This window comes from Balaenoptera musculus, chromosome 3, assembly GCF_009873245.2.
Source record: "Balaenoptera musculus isolate JJ_BM4_2016_0621 chromosome 3, mBalMus1.pri.v3, whole genome shotgun sequence".
In the NCBI taxonomy this organism is placed as follows: domain Eukaryota; kingdom Metazoa; phylum Chordata; class Mammalia; order Artiodactyla; family Balaenopteridae; genus Balaenoptera; species Balaenoptera musculus.
The window spans coordinates 160,890,101-160,902,895 of record NC_045787.1 but is presented as its reverse complement, the minus strand read 5'-3'; the positions used below and the strand labels follow the sequence as shown (position 1 = coordinate 160,902,895).

The following is a 12,795-nucleotide window of genomic DNA, read 5'->3' as shown; positions in this document are numbered from 1 at the left end:
TACAGCGGAGGGGGTCGCGTGTCTTTCCCGGGTCACTAACCTGTTAACTCTCACGTACCTTCTGTTGCCCTGTGTTCTGCACTAGTCCTTGGAGTCGTTAGGAGGGACTCAGACAGACCCAGGAAACCTCGAAATGGTGAGTGTGCTGAGCCGGGCTGTGGACGCTGCGAAGGGACTGGTCGCAACCGGCCGAAACCGGCCATCTTTTGACCCGGTCACCTCGCAGTCAACTCCGGAGTCTGCGGATACGCAGGGGTCTGGGGCGCTGCTCGGACCTCAGTCCCCTCCGGGCCTCAGCGGCGGGGTTGGCCCGGCAGCTCGGACCCTGGGTGTCCTGTCCGGTCACTTCGCTGCAGGAACTTTGGCCCCGGAGCCTCACCCGGCTGCTCTGCGTCCGCAGCCCCTCTTCTCCCCCCAGATTGTGTGGTGACCTCAGGCACGGTCTTCAGGTGACAATCGGGACTCGTTCTCCAGGGTTCGGTCGTGGGATTAGCTGTGGTCTGAGGGGTCTCAGCCTTTCCTTTCTGCCCCGGGGGGCACCCGTTTTGATAGGGATAGAATAGGATAGTTACACTGGTAGTTGTAGAAGTCCCAGTAGGGGATTGTAAATAGAAAGGGAAATCTAGGGAACTTTGGGAGACCACTGTAACTTATTGATCGCTCAAGAAAGCTGTCGCAATGTCGTGGAACCCAGCAGGCTTCCTTAAGTATAAAGCCATAAATAAAAGCATGAGATATGACCCAGGTCGTTAAGTGAAAGAAAAAATGAGGCCTGCATTCTGCTGGTCGAGTTCAGCAAGATAATGATCCTTAACACCAAAGACAGGAATTTAAGGGAAAGGTGACATTCCAAAGTAGGAGACCCTTATTATATGGAGACCTGAGATGATTCAGCATACTTTAGTGTATGTTACCACCCTTCTCCTGACTTGAACAAGCTCTATGACAGTCCTAGTTTGACCTCATAGGGTCAGACACTCTCCTGTGCCATACGAAGGAGGAGCTAGTGACCTAAGCCTGACGTCTACTCGAAGAATGAGGAAGAAGGCAGTCTTTTTCCCCTTCCCCACTTTCCTTTGACTATAAAAATATAGCCCACTTAATCCTCAGGGCAGAGCCCCCCTGCCTGCTTGCGTCTCTTGCAAGCGTCCTATATTAATAAATCTACATCTTGCCTATCTCTTTGCCTCATGCTGAATTCCTACTGTGCTGTGACACAAAGAACCCGAGCCTCAGTAAGTCCAGACACCAGGTGAGTGATTCTAATTAAAAGACCATAGGTTCAAGTCCCAGTCTGGGTTTACGCGGGGTTCAAGTCCCATCTGACTTACACGGTTTCATTTTTTTCTCTGAGTTTTCCAAATGTTTGGGAAGCAGAATCTCAAAGACCTTAGCCCCCCAGAGGAGCTCTCTGTAGGGCTGGCAATAAATCATTAAATTTCCAGATCGCTCCTCTCATTCCCAAAGTCAATTTCGCCTCTCCAATTCAAATTACCTATCATCTATTCGTCTCCGCAGTGCATTTCAAACAAATATTTTAATTCTTTATCCTATTTACGTAGTGACGTGGATGGTATTTTTTTGGGGGGGCGGGGGGTGGTCTGTGGATATTTTACATGAGCAGAAGCCGACAATGACCACTTGGAAGTAGGCTGTTTGAAGTCCTTTCTTTTCCCGATTTTTTACTGGGAACAGATATCCTATAGGAAGTCCTTTCGTGGAGGTTTTTTTTGAACTTTTATGGACGATCTACCCTGCCCATCCCTAGGTTAGTCCCCTTCAAAAGATTTACTCACTTATTTAAGTTTCTTTCTTCAATAGTGTAAAATAGAGCTTCAAAGGCCATATAAAATATTTCCAAAGAGGTAAGAGAGGTGAATTTCAGGGGGAAAAAATTCCAGTATTACATTCCATTTGTTAAGAATTTTTTGCTTTTTATTCAATCCCTGAGGGAGTGTGGTTAAGTTTTTGTGGCCTCTCCTTTACTGTTGGTGGATTTCAAATGAAGTTTCAAGATTTAGACTTGTAGAGGAGAAGTATTCAAGCATGATTAATTATGTAGTAAATGAAATTGCCTTGGAAGTAATTGACATTTTTTTCTGAAAAGGAATAGATATTTGGGGTTTCCTGGTGAACTAGTAGAAGTGGCTTATAATCTCTCATTTCCACCTAAACACTGGATTTGAGTGATTTTTCTGAATTGTGCAAACAGGGTTTGTGTATTTAAAGTATCAGTGGTGGTGGAGAGCACCTGTAGTTGGAAGCAGAGCCTGAGGTCAGGCTAAGGCCCCCTTTGAGTCTGCAAGGGGAAGTAGTATATAGCTTTGCCAGATTGGCTTCTTTCCGGTAGCAATATACTTTTGAGCTTTCCTTCATGTGTTTTCATAGCTTAATACTTTATTCCTTTTTATTAGTGAACACTGTTTCATCATACGGATAGACCACTGATTATTTGACTCTTGCAAGATATCTTGCTTACCTGTTGACTCATGCCAGTTATGAATAAAACCCCTACAGGTATTTGTGTATGAGTTTTGTGTGACTGTAAGAGTTGATCTCATTTGGACAAATAACAAGGAGTGGGATTGCTGGGTCTTAATATACATACTAAGAGTATATTTTGTTTTGAAAGAAAGCTCCTGTCTTCCTTTGTAGGGGTACCAAGTTCCATTCCCCCCAGCAATGAATGAGGATTATCTTCACATCCATTTGGTGTTTTGCATTTTAGTCATTAAATAAGTGTGTAGTGATAGCTCGTTTTATTTGCAATTTCCCACTGACATTTGACATTGAGCATGTTTTCATATTTCCTATTTCCCTTCTATGTATCTTTTTTTGGGAGCTGTTTGTTCAGATCTTTTGCCCATTTTCAGTTAGATTATTTGTCTTCTTACTGTTGAGTTTTAATAGTTCCTGGATATTTTGAATACCAGTTATTTATCACATAAGTGTTTTGCAAATATTAATATTTTTTCATATCCTGTGACTTGACTTTTCATTCCCTTAACACTGTCTTTCTGAGATGAGACGTTTTTTATTTTAATGAAGTGAAATTATCCTTTTTTTCTTTTACAGACCTTGTGTTTGTTGTTATATTTGAAAATTCATCACCAAACCCAAAGTGACCTAGATTTCCTTCTATGATATTTTCGAGGAGTTTATTACTTTTGCATTTTACATTTAGATCTGTGATGTGTTTTGAGGTTTTTTTTGTAAAACGTGTTAAGTCCTATGTTTACATTTGCTTTGTTTGTGTGTGTGTTTGTTTGTGAATATCCATTATTTACAGCACTATTTGTTTAAAAGATTTTCTTTTCATTTGAATTGCCTTTCCTTCTTTGTCCAAGTTCAGTGTGGGTCTACAGGAAAACAATTGATTATCTTTCAATCTTGAGATGTGTCTTCTTTTTAAAAAAAAAAAAATTATTTATTTTATTTATTTATTTGGCTGCTTTGGGTTTTCGTTGCTGTGCACGGGCTTCTCCCTAGTTGTGGTGAGCGGGGGCTACTCTTCGTTGCGGTGTGTGGTCTTCTCATTGCAGTGACTTCTCTTGTTGTGGAGCACGGGCTCTAGAGTACAGGTTTCAGTAGTTGTGGCACGCTGGCTCAGTAGTTGTGGCTCATGGGCTCTAGAGCACAGGCTCAGTAGTTGTGGCACACGGGCTTAGCTGCTCCGTGACATGTGGGATTTTCCCAGGCCAGGGCTCAAACCTGTGTCCCCTGCATTGGCAGGTAGCTTCTTAACCACTGCGCCACCAGGGAAGCCCAGGATATGTCTTCTTAATTCCAAGAGTTATCTGTTGTTGGAGAATCTTTAAGATGTTTCACAGAGATAATTATGTCCTAGAGACCAAATATTTGAATTTACCTACAGGATACATGAATATGTTCTTTTTCAGGAAGTGGAAGTTCCCTCTATTACTTGTTTGTGATTAAAAATGGATGCTGGATTTTACCAAATCCTTAGAAATTTTCATTTCCCCCTTTGTTCTTTTCTCATATTTCCTTTTACCCTCTGTCTTCCCTTGTAGGCATATTGACTAGATGTTTATCAGTGTTATTAATTTTGTCAAAGAACTAGCTTAAAAGTTTTCTTCTCCTTCAATTACCCACAATTACATTAATTTCCTTTCTGATTTTTATAATTTTATTTTGCTTATTTTGTGATTATATGGTCTTCTCTTTATTGTTTCTTAAGGTAGATGCTTGCATTGTTGTTTACAGACCTTTGTTTTTTCCCAGTTGATGATGGCATAAATTTCTCTGTAGGCACTGGTTTTGCTGCATGTCACAATTTAGCTAAAATAAATCTTAATTTCTCTTGAGACTTCTTCTTTGATCCCATGTATTATTTAGAAATATGTTGTTGAATCTCTGTGCGTTAGGAGTTTTTCCAAATCTCTTGCTTGTATTGATTGCTAGATGAATGCCTTTGAGTTCTAGGAGCATAGTTTGTATGATTTTTCTTCTTTCAGATTTGTTAAGGTATGCTTTATGTCCCAGAAAGTGTTCTGTCTGGTTGAATGTTTCACATGAATTTGAGAAGAATGTGTATTCTGCTCCTGTTGCATGAATTGTTCTTTAGATTACAATTACATTTAGTTATTTCATAGTACTCTTCAAAGCAAGTCTATCCTTCCTGATTTTCTGCCTGCTGTTATATACAGCTTATGATAAGGGGGTGTTGATGTATGACTATAATAATGGATTTATGTATTCCTCCCTGCATTCCTCATGTCTTGCCTTATGTATTTTGCCACTTGGTTGCTATGTATGTACACATGAAGGATTGTTATGCCTTCTTGCAGAATGGACCTTTTTGTCATTATGTAAAGTCCTTTCTACCCCTGAGTTTTCCTTGGTCTGAAATCTGCATTGTCCAAAATTCATATACGAGTGCCAGCATTCTTTTGGTTAGTTTTGGCATGGTGTATTTATCTCCATTGCTTTATTTCTCATCTACCAGTGCCTTCATATTTAAAATGAGTTTTTGGTAGACAACATATAATTGTAATTTTAAAAATCACATATTATGATATCAGAAAGGGAAAGTAAAAAACAGTATGCACCGAAAAAAATAAAATACTTTGGAATAAACCTGACCAAGGAGGTGAAAGAGATATGTTGAGCACCATATAACGATAAAGGAAATTGAATTGAATCAAAAAATGGAAAGCTGGGCTTCCCTGGTGGCACAATGGTTAAGAATCCGCCTGCCAATGCAGGGGACATGGGTTCGAGCCCTGGTCCGGCAAGATCCCACATGCCATGGAACAACTTATCCAGTGCACCACAACTACTGAGCTTGCACTCTAGAGCCCGTGCGCCTAGAGCCTGTGCTCCGCAACAAGAGAAGCAGCCGCAATGAGAAGCCTGCACACTGCAACAAAGAGTAGCCCCCGCTCGACACAACTAAAGAAAGCCCACGTGCAGCAACGAAGACCCAATGCAGCCAAAAATAAATAAATAAATAAATTTATTTTTTAAAAAAATGGAAAGCTAACCCATACTCTTGGATTGGAGGAATTATTTTTGTTAAAATGGCCATAGTACCCAAAGCAATCTACAGATTTAATGTGATCCCTATCAAATTACTCATGACATTTTTCACAGAACTAGAACAAATAATCCTAAAAGGTATATGGAACTATAAAAGACCCAGAATTGCCAAAGCAATTCTGAGGAAAAAGAAAAAAGCTAAAGGCATAACCCTCCCAGATTTCAGACAATAATACAAAGTTACAGTTGTCAAAACAGTGTGATACTGCCACAAAAACAGAAATATAGAATCAATGGAACAGAATAGAGAGGCCAGAAATAGACCCACACACCAGTGGTCAATTAATCTTTGACAGAGGAGACAAGAATATACAATGGGGAAAAGACAGTCTCTTCAGCAAGTGGTGTTGGGAAAGTTGGACTGCCTCATGTAAATCAATGAAGTTAGAACACACCCTCACACCCTCACACCATATACAAAAATATACTTGAAATGGCTTAAAGACTTAAATGTAAGACATGACATCATAAAACTCATAGAAGAGAACATATACAAAATATTCTCTGATATAAATTATACCAATTTTTTCTCAGGTCAGTCTCCCAAGGCAAGGCAATAGAAATAAAAGTAAAAATAAACAAACAGGTCCTAATCAACATATAAGCTTTTGCACAGCAAAGGAAACCATAAACAAAATGAAAAGACAACCTACGTACTAGGAGAAAATATTTGTCAATGATGCGACCAACAGGGGCTTAATTTCTAAAATATACAAACAGCGCATACTATCCAATAACAGAAAACAGACAACCCAATAAAAAATGGGCAGAAGACCTAAATAGACATATCTCCAAAGAAGACATACATATGGCCAATAGGCACATGAAAAGATGTTCAACATTGCTAATTATTAGAGAAATGCAAATCAAAACTGCAGTGAGGTACCCACCTCACATTGGTCAGAATGGCCATCATTAAAAGTCTGCAAATAACAAATGCTGGAGAGGGTGTGGAGAAAACGGAACCCTTTTAGACTGTTGGAAGGAATGTAGATTGGTGCATCTACTTTGGAAAACAGTATGGAGGTTCCCCAAAACACTAGAGTTGCCATATCATCCAGCAATCCCAGTCCTGGGTATATATCCAGAGAAAACTCTAATTCGAAATGATACAGACACCCAAATGTTCATAGCAGCACTATTTACAACAGCCAAGACATGGAAACAACCTACATGTCCATCAACAGATGAATGGATAAAAAAGATGTGGTATATATATTCAGTGGAATACTACTCAGCCATTAAAGGTGAAATAATGCCATTTGCAGCAACATGGATAGACGTACAGATTATCATACTACGTGAAGTAAGTCAGATGGAGAAAGAGAAATACCATATGATATCACTTATACGTGATATCTAAAATATGTCACAAATGAACTTATTTTCAAAACAAAAACAGACTCACAGACATCAAAATGAAAGTTATGGTTACCAAAGGCGAACGGGGATGGGAGGGAGATAAATTAGGAGTTCGGAATTAGCAGAAACAAGCTATTATATATAAAATAGATAAACAACAAGGTCCTATTGTATAGCACAGGGTACTGTAAAATCCTGTAGAAAACCTTAATGGAAAAGAATATGAAAAAGAATATATATGAATGTGTATATATATATATCTCTGAATCACTTTTCTGTACACCAGAACCTAACACAACTTTGTAAATCATCTATACTTCAATAAAAATGAATAAGTAAATCTGATATTACTGTAATTTTCTTTCATTTGTATTGAGACCATTGTTGATTGAGATGGTGACTAATACAGTTGGATTAATATCTAACACTTTTTTAAAAAAATTTATTTATTTATGGCTGTGTTGGATCTTCGTTTCCATGCAAGGGCTTTCTCTAGTTGTGGCAAGCAGGGGCCACTCTTCATTGCGGTGCGTGGGCCTCTCACTATCACGGCCTCTCTTGTTGCGGAGCACAGGCTCCAGACGGGCAGGCTCAGTAATTATGGCTCACGGGCCCAGCTGCTCTGTGGCATGTGGGATCTTCCCAGACCAGGGCTCGAACCCATGTCCCCTGCATCAGCAGGCAGATTCTCAACCACTGCGCCACCAGGGAAGCCCCTATCTAACACTTTTTACTCTTTCTATTTGTTGCCCTTATTTTTTCATTTGTCTTTTCTCTTTTTTCTACCTTCTCTGGATTTAATTGAGCATTTTGTCTGATTCTTCCTTTTTTCCATTCTTAGCCTATACCTTTGTAAAGAACTTTTTCAGTGGTTGCCCTTGAGTTTTCAGTATACATTTAGAACTAACCCATATCAGTCTGCAACTTAACACAGTACCTCTTTAGTGGTTGTTCAGGTACCTCATACCATACTATTCCCATTTCCCCTCCTCTGTCCCTATTGATATGGCTGTCATTTATTTCACTTATCCACAAGGTTATTATTATCAATGTCATTCTTGCTAATAAGATTTTAGACAAAGTGTCATCTATTATAAAAGAAATATAAAAGATGTTTACCTTTATTTATTCCTCTTTTAATTCCCCTACATAATTTACATTCTTTCTGATGAATTTTAATGTCTTTCAAAGTTGGCATACTAATGACAAATTCCATCAATTTTTGTCTCAAAATGGCCTTATTTTTTCTTATTTTTTAAGGATAATTGTGCTTCCTAACAGAATTCTAGGACACTGGTTTTTTTTTTTAATTTGAAAACTTTAAATATTTCAATCCACTTAGTTCTTTCATATATACATATATATATATATAATAATAATTATTATTTTTTTCCTGAAAAGAAGTCCAGTTTGATTCTAATCTTTATTTCTCTATACCTAAAGTATACCTCTGGCTTCTTACAATATATTTTCTTTACCTCTGTTTTTCTCTCTACTTTAAATATAATATACTTTTGTCTCCATTTTAGGTGTTTTCATTTTTATTGTTCACTGAGCCTCATGGATCTATGGGTGTTGTCTATCATTAATATTAGGAACATCTCAGTGGTTGTTACTTATCTGTCTCTCTTTTCCTTCAGTTATTTTCATTATATGTATCTTAAATCTTCTGTTAAAGAAGGTTATGCCAGGGTTCATGGATACTGTGTTCTATCTTTTTTGATCCTTTTTGTCTTTGTGTTAGACTACATTGAAACAGTTTTTTTGGGTACAGGCCTTAAGAACAGAATATTTGGGGCATATTTTAAAAATGTCTTTCTTTTCTCTTTCCCAGTTTTAGGACACCAGTTTACCCTTTGAAGTCAGTACTCTCATGGCTCTGGGAGGACTTGTTTATTTCAAGCTTTTTCATTCTCTTCTTGTGAGATGGAGAATCACAATTTCTAATTTCATAAATCCCAGACTAGATTTTCACTTAGCAGTAGCAATAGTGGCTGCTTGGAAAACTCCTGTTCCTGAAATTCCAGGATGGAGACTTTATGTTCTTTTGGAGGAAGCCAATGATGAAACCCTTACATATTTTATAATCATGGGAAAATTCACCATCAAAGTGTTATGGACTTTGGTGAGCTCCCTTGTAAACTGTAGCTCTTAACCTGTTCCTTGAGGTCAGTAAGACCCAGAGTATACTGTTATGGTGTGAAGAGAAAGAGTTTTTTGGGCATGTAATTGCACTGTGTGTTCTAAAATTTGGCTGGAAGCGCCTTGAGGCACCTGAGTATAGGGATTTTGTGGTCTAACATATTAATGCTTCTTCCCCATGTCTGAGCTCTAAGTTTGAAGTAACTTTCTACCTGCATCAAATTATATGTAGAGAGGAAGGAAAAACAGAGTCTGTGCTAATCATTATACAACTTAAAGGCAGTGCATCTGCAGAAGAATATCTATATTCAGGCAACTGTGTGTGATTGTGATTTATTCTAAAGTCCTGGAGGACTTTGGGACAGTGTGGCCAGCTGGGCTTTGTTAAAAGTTTGATTTCTGCAGGTCACCTGGCCTCTGATGTTAGGTGATAGGACTAGAAAAAAGCTTCCAGTTCTTCACTGTGTGTCTATTTATTAAAACCTCATGCAATCTTGATCCTCTGCCTCATGGAGTACTGTAACTTGTGGATCATAAGAAGAAGATGAAAGAATTTTTTCAGCAGAAATCATTGTTCTTAAAATGATGTTTCTTTCATTTATAAAGCATTTCTCATTCTCTGGGCTCTGCCATTATTGTGATATAAGCGATACTGTGACTACAGAAGTTATGTGTAAATAACTTCCATTTGTTCATGATGCTGTTAAATTATTGAGGAAGTGTGGAGAATAAGTTCCTCATGATCAAGTCATAGAATAACTCTTTGTAAACAACAGAATTGTACATAACCTTCCTATAAATTGAGTGTGGGTGTCTAGTTCTGTCAGTCTCATGCATCTCAGTGTGCCTCTATTTTGGGTGTTTTAGGACTCATTGGCCTTTGAGGATGTGGCTGTGAACTTCACCCTGGAGGAGTGGGTTTTACTGGATTCCTCACAGAGGAAACTCTACAGAGATGTGATGCGGGAAAACTTCCAGAACCTGGTCTCAGTAGGTAAGAATGAAAAATTTCCTCCCTTTGTCAATTAGAGAACAAGTGTTTCTTACCTGTCAATATTGTTCAAAGATGTGGAATGTGGAAAGGGAAAACTTTGGTAAAGAAACTAGCGGGTGTGGGGATCAAAGGGAAATCCCTGGCGGTGCAGTGGTTAGGACTCAGCGCTTTCACCACTGCTGTGGCCCCAGTTCAGTCCCTAGTCGGGAAACTAAGATCCTGCAAGCCGTACTGCACAGCACCCGCCTCCCCAAAAAAAAGAGAAGAAGAAAGAAAGGAAACTAGACATGGTCAGAGCTCATCATGGGCCTAAAATCCAATAATTTTTCTATCATTTCTAATACTTTGGGATCATTTATCTGGGTCTGTATTTCAGAAACAAAACAGGAAGATCATGACATTGAAGATCAGTACAAAAACCAGGGGAGAAAATTAAGGTAAGTCACACCCACAATTCAAAGCATTGTCTTGTGAGAATCATGGTATATTCTGAAAATTTTAAAGAAGCAAACAAAAACAAATAGCCCGGTCTTCAAATTTAGTTATTCTCAGAAAATGTCTCCCAAAAATATTTTCTTAAATGTGATATAAATGTTCTGTGTTTCCAATATAGTTCATGTGCAGTCAATAAACCCTATATTTGAATATCACTTTTTAATAGAAAAGGTGAAGTCCTGTTGCAGAGCATTCAGTTTATTCAACTTCTAACAATTCACACAAGATAGAAAACCTCACTGTTCCTATAAATCATAATAAATACAATAAATAAATGATTTCTTAATAAAGAAATCGTTAATAATCTTCTTCTCATTGTTTACAGAAGTCCTATGGTAGAGAGACTCTCTGGAAGTAAAGGCAATATTTTCTGTGAAGAAAACTTCACCCTTATTCCAACTCTCAATCTGAAGAAGAAAATTCCTGGTTTAAAACCATGGGAATGCAGTGCATGTGCAAAGGTCTTCATGCATCATTCATCCTTTAATAGACATATGAAATGTCACATTGAAGACAAACCAAGAGAGTATCAAAAGTACCATGAGAAGGTGTATAAATGTAAAGAATGTGGGAAAGCATTCATTTCTCCTAGTTCTCTTAGAACACATGAAAGGAGTCACACTGGAGCGAAGCCCTATGCATGTGAACAATGTGGAAAAGTCTTTCGATATCAAAAATCCTTCCGACTACACAAAAGAACTCACACAGGGGAGAAACCCTATGAATGTAAGGAATGTGGGAAAGCCTTCATGTGGGAAACAACTTTTCGAAAACACATGGTAACTCACACTGGAGATTTACCTTATAAATGTCAGAAATGTGAGAAAGCATTCATTTATCCCAGTTGTCTTCGAATGCATGAAAGCAGTCACAATGGAGAGAAACCCTATCAATGTAAACAATGTGGAAAGGCCTTTAAAAGTCCTGAAACTATTCAAATACATGAAAGAATTCACAGAGGAGAGAAACTCTATGAATGTAAGCAGTGTGGTAAAGCCTTCAATCATTTCAGTTCCTTACAGCTACACAAAAGACATCACACAGGAGAGACACCGTATGTGTGTAAAACATGTTCTAAAGTATTGAATACTGCCCGGTCTCTTCGAAATCATGAAAGGATCCACACTGGAGAAAAACCCTATGAATGTAAGGAATGTGGAAAAGCCTTCACATGGAAAATAACCCTTCAGAAACACATGATAACACACACTGGAGATGGACCTTATAAATGTAAAGAATGTGAGAGAGTATTCATTAATCCCAGTTCTCTTAAAACACATGAAAGGAGTCACACTGGAGAGAAACCATATCAATGTGAACAATGTGGTAAAAGTTATAGATATCCAGCGGTTTTGAAAATACATCGAAGGACCCATACTTGAGAAAAACCCTATGAATGTAAAAATGAAGGGAAAACCTTCACTTCCGTATATTTTCAAGTGCATGAAAGAATTCACACTGGACAGAAACCCTATCAATGACAGGAATGTGGGAAATCTTCATTTGCCTCTCAGTCGTTCAAAGACCTGAGACTGCACACTGGACAGAAATCATATAAAATGTGATGAATGTGGGAATGGCTTTTCTGATCTTAGTAGTTTATGAAACCATAAAAGGATTTACTAGATAAAACCTTGTTTGTAAACAGCCTGGGAAACACTTCAATTGGTCGATATCATTACACGTAAAAACTCCCATGGAAAAGAAGTATAAATGTAAGTAACATGAGATAACTTGATGGAAAGTAATCTATGCCTAATGTTCCAGAAAACCTTCAATATGAAAGAGTTTTTAAAATTTTTGTTTATTATTATTTATTTTTTGCCAGGCTGTGCAGCATGTGGGGGATCTTAGTTCCCCAACCAGGGATCAAACCTGTGCCCCGTACAGTGGAAGAGCGGAGTCTTAACCACTGGACTGCCAGTGAAGTCCAGAAAGAGTTGTTTTAAAAGTTTATGGGACTTCCCTGGTGGTGCAGTGGTTAAGAATCCGCCTGCCAATACAGGGTACATGGGTTCAAGCCCTAGTCCTGGAAGATCCCACATGCCGCAGAGCAACTAAGCCTGTGTGCCACAACTACTGAGCCTGCACTCTAGAGCCCATGAGCCACAACTACTGAGCCCACGTGCCACAACTACTGAAGCCTAGGCGCCTAGAGCCCATGCTCTGCAACAAGGGAAGCTGCCACAATGAGAAGCCTGCGCACTGCAACGAAAAGTAGCCCCCTCTCGCCACAACTAGAG

At 38.7% G+C, this 12,795-nt stretch overlaps 1 pseudogene; it reads left to right on the top strand.

The window, feature by feature from the left end:
- On the top strand, positions 1-12,392 carry LOC118893407 (annotated as a pseudogene).
- Positions 12,393-12,795: the final 403 nt, after the last annotated feature.